The sequence below is a fragment of the Palaemon carinicauda genome, chromosome 22, assembly GCF_036898095.1.
Source record: "Palaemon carinicauda isolate YSFRI2023 chromosome 22, ASM3689809v2, whole genome shotgun sequence".
NCBI lineage: Eukaryota > Metazoa > Arthropoda > Malacostraca > Decapoda > Palaemonidae > Palaemon > Palaemon carinicauda.
In genome coordinates this window covers 9338545-9343544 of record NC_090746.1, presented here as the reverse complement: position 1 = coordinate 9343544, position 5000 = coordinate 9338545, and the positions used below count along the sequence as shown (strand labels likewise).

Genomic DNA, 5000 nt, shown 5'->3' with positions numbered 1-5000 from the left:
CACAATATCGCGTGCAGATAGAAATAAATTTCTACCACATACGTGGGATCGAACTCTAGCCCCTTCAAATGAAAGGCCAGATCGCGTCCAACCATGCCACCAGAGGCTCTCAAAAAGTCGCAACCTAACTGCTACCTACAGTTCAGGATTTACCTGGCGAAACATCAGTCTCTTACCAGCGAGTTTATATGTATATATATTTATATATGTATATATATATGTATATATATATATATACATACAGTATATATATATATATATATATATATATATATATATATATATATGCAGAAGAACCACAGGGAAAATGAAAATACGGAATATACACTTAAGTCCTGACTAGTTTCGTGTTACTTCCTCAGAGGACTGATTTATTGAGAGAGGTTTCTTACAATTTATAGGGAAAGCAAAAGTACGAACATACATATAGAGATTTAGAGAACAATGACACTCCCTTACCCGCTACCTGGGCTTGACTCAGGTGTTGAGTAGGCGGAGTCTGCATGCTCGTTAGACACCTGCTAAAAAGGGTAATTTCTAGTGGCAGGTATATTCTTGTTTTCTTCTTATTTTACTTTCAATACAGTTATTTATATGTCAAAGCGGTAGCCTTATCTATATAAATACATAAGCAAAACATACATAAACATACAAATATATATACATACATATATATACATATACATACATATACATATATATATATACATATATACATATATACATATACATATACATACATACATACATATATATACATACATACAGATACAAATACATATACATATACATAAATACATACACATACACATACATATACATACACATACATATATGCATATACATACACATACATATATACATATATACATATATACACATACATACATATGCATATATACATTTATATGTATACAACATTAATATCATAAACATATAATCATGTATATATCAATACTTATATCTAGCATAACACTATATAGTGCCAATATACTTATGCATACTATATAAAATAATTGTTTCCTTTAATGAATGTTAACTTAGGTCTAAACATTAATTTCACACCGACGTTAATTATTCACAATACATTCAATTCTACATTAAGTGGTTAATGTTTTTTTATATAGCTTACAAATTTCTTTACATATAAAGGCGTCGAGTTTATACATTCCATGACCAATATTCAAGTTGTTTTCAAAGGTTTCTTTTATGAAACTGGACTCTATGATGTTTCTTTCTACTAAGTTATTTGAATGAACCAATTTCTTTGCACCTGACCAATTAATAGGGTGATTTTTATCTCTAACGTGGGCAAAGAGTGCATTATTATCTTGAGCATACCTGACACTTTTCTTATGTTGTTCAATTCTCTTTTCTAGGGCTTTACCAGTTTGACCAATATAGTATTTTTCACAAGCATTGCATGGAATACGATATACACATCCCTTGGTAATGTCAGGAGAATTCTTTATTAAGGCTGTTTTTATTGTATTTTTACTCTTAAATGCTACATTTACATTGAAGTTTTTTAACAGTTGGGGAATTTCTTTAAATGAATCACAATAAGGTAGTACAAGTAAATTTTGTGTGTTATAGTTTTTTCTGTTATCATTACCGAAAAAAGTCTTTTTTGCTGTTCTTAGGGCATCATCTAACACAATTTCAGGATACTTTAGTTTTTTACCTATTGCTCTAATACCATTTATTTCGTCATCAATATATTCAGGGCTGCAGACTCGGAATGCTCTTAAAAACATAGAAGTAAATACAGATTTCTTAACTTTGTTGCCTTGGTTTGAGTAATAATGGACATATGCCGAGATATTCGTTGGCTTTCTGTATACACTGAACTTGAGACTATTATTACATCTATGTATGCGACAGTCCAAAAAAGGTAGGGTACAATTATTCTCCAGCTCCATAGTGAAATTTATTGATGGTACCAAACTATTCAATCTAAGAAAAAAGTTATCTAAATTTTCATTTCCTGGCCACACACATATTATGTCGTCAATATATCGAAACCATTTTACGTTATTAGGTATGATGTTATTTACGATTCTGCTTTCAAAAAATTCCATATATAGATTGCTCAATACTGGGGATAAAGGGTTTCCCATAGCCATACCAAAAGTTTGTGCATAAAATCTCCCATTGAATTCAAATTTACAATCTTTTATACATAATTTAATTAATTCTATTAAAGTGTGTTTGGAGAATGGTAGATTCAATTGTCTATTATCTAATGTTTCAGATAAAAATTCCAACATGTCATCAATAGGTACTTTTGTGAATAGTGAGACTACATCAAAACTGACAAGCCTACAGGTACTGTTGATCTGTACTTCATTCAGTTTGTTAATCAAGTCTACATTATTTTTTATATTTGAATATGAGATGGTGCCAACTAAAGGGTTGAGGATATTCACAAGGTACTTAGATAATTTATATGCTGCTGAACCTACAGAGCTAATTATTGGCCTAGCTGGATAATTTGGCTTATGAGTTTTAATAGTTCCATTCATATATGGCAATGTTGGTGATATTGTACAAACCTTTTTTATCAGATCTTCATTCCCTTTTAATAACTCTTTCACTTTTTTGTTGTAACTACTATTCACAGCCTCAATTGGATTTTTTCTTAATTCCATGTATGTGTTTTCATCACTCAAGAGGTTTTCCATTTTTTCTATATAATCATTTTTATTCAAGATTACCAGTGCTCCAGATTTATCGGCTTTTGTCAACTTAATATTTCTATCTTGCTTCAATTCGGCAATTGCTCTCTTGAATCTTTTTGGGCAATTTGGAACCACTGGTTTTTTCATATTGCTGTATATAATACCCTTAATCATATTTACTTCTTCTACAGAAATATCACTGAATTTCTCCAGGTTACACACTCCATTTGTAATTTCTACACTATTCACTGCACTTGATGACATCGAGAAATTTAAACCGTATCCCAAGGCACACTTCACATTTTTATCTAGAATTTTATTTGACAAATTAACCACACATTCTGGATTAACGTTTGTAGTCCACGGGCTACTTTCTATCAGTGCATTGAGTTTCGTGTCATGCTTTTGTTTGAGTTTTCTATACACTTTTTCGTTCATTTCTCCATAGCAGAAACCTCGAAGTGAGTCTTTCCAATCCGTTGGTATTGAGGCTTCAAAATGTCTCCTTTTTCTTGTTAAGTCTTCAAACGCTCTTCGGTTTTTAATTTTCATTGAATTTATATGCTTTTCTAATATACTTCTCTGTATATCACCAAATGGTTGATCTTCTATTTCCAATAGGGATTTCGTTATCATGCATTTCGGAATGACTTGTTCCTCCCAGCATTCACGAAGAAACCGCAGGTGTTCTTTAGTAGTATGGGCGCGTGTGAGGGCGTCTGTAAATTCTCTAATAATATATACCAAGATAGGGAAAGTCGTACAGAAAGTCTGGAAGGAGTACGTGGTATCCATTTATGCGTAAAAATCACAGGAAAACGTGATGCTCAGATGCAGAAGAACCACAGGGAAAATGAAAATACGGAATATACACTTAAGTCCTGACTAGTTTCGTGTTACTTCCTCAGAGGACTGATTTATTGAGAGAGGTTTCTATGCACTGATAGAAAGTAGCCCGTGGACTACAAACGTTAATCCAGAATGTGTGGTTAATTTGTCAAATAAAATTCTAGATAAAAATGTGAAGTGTGCCTTGGGATACGGTTTAAATTTCTCGATGTCATCAAGTGCAGTGAATAGTGTAGAAATTACAAATGGAGTGTGTAACCCGGAGAAATTCAGTGATATTTCTGTAGAAGAAGTAAATATGATTAAGGGTATTATATACAGCAATATGAAAAAAACCAGTGGTTCCAAATTGCCCAAAAAGATTCAAGAGAGCAATTGCCGAATTGAAGCAAGATAGAAATATTAAGTTGACAAAAGCCGATAAATCTGGAGCACTGGTAATCTTGAATAAAAATGATTATATAGAAAAAATGGAAAACCTCTTGAGTGATGAAAACACATACATGGAATTAAGAAAAAATCCAATTGAGGCTGTGAATAGTAGTTACAACAAAAAAGTGAAAGAGTTATTAAAAGGGAATGAAGATCTGATAAAAAAGGTTTGTACAATATCACCAACATTGCCATATATGTATGGAACTATTAAAACTCATAAGCCAAATTATCCAGCTAGGCCAATAATTAGCTCTGTAGGTTCAGCAGCATATAAATTATCTAAGTACCTTGTGAATATCCTCAACCCTTTAGTTGGCACCATCTCATATTCAAATATAAAAAATAATGTAGACTTGATTAACAAACTGAATGAAGTACAGATCAACAGTACCTGTAGGCTTGTCAGTTTTGATGTAGTCTCACTATTCACAAAAGTACCTATTGATGACATGTTGGAATTTTTATCTGAAACATTAGATAATAGACAATTGAATCTACCATTCTCCAAACACACTTTAATAGAATTAATTAAATTATGTATAAAAGATTGTAAATTTGAATTCAATGGGAGATTTTATGCACAAACTTTTGGTATGGCTATGGGAAACCCTTTATCCCCAGTATTGAGCAATCTATATATGGAATTTTTTGAAAGCAGAATCGTAAATAACATCATACCTAATAATGTAAAATGGTTTCGATATATTGACGACATAATATGTGTATGGCCAGGAAATGAAAATTTAGATAACTTTTTTCTTAGATTGAATAGTTTGGTACCATCAATAAATTTCACTATGGAGCTGGAGAATAATTGTACCCTACCTTTTTTGGACTGTCGCATACATAGATGTAATAATAGTCTCAAGTTCAGTGTATACAGAAAACCAACGAATATCTCGGCATATGTCCATTATTACTCAAACCAAGGCAACAAAGTTAAGAAATCTGTATTTACTTCTATGTTTTTAAGAGCATTCCGAGTCTGCAGCCCTGAATATATTGATGACGAAATAAATGGTATTAGAGCAATAG

General features: G+C 31.9%; 1 protein-coding gene across 1 annotated transcript in view; it reads left to right on the top strand.

Annotated features, from left to right (window-relative positions):
• Positions 1-5000, top strand: part of LOC137616760 (alpha-N-acetylglucosaminidase-like) — a 511993-nt gene that overhangs the window by 468033 nt on the left and 38960 nt on the right. The window lies entirely within an intron of this gene.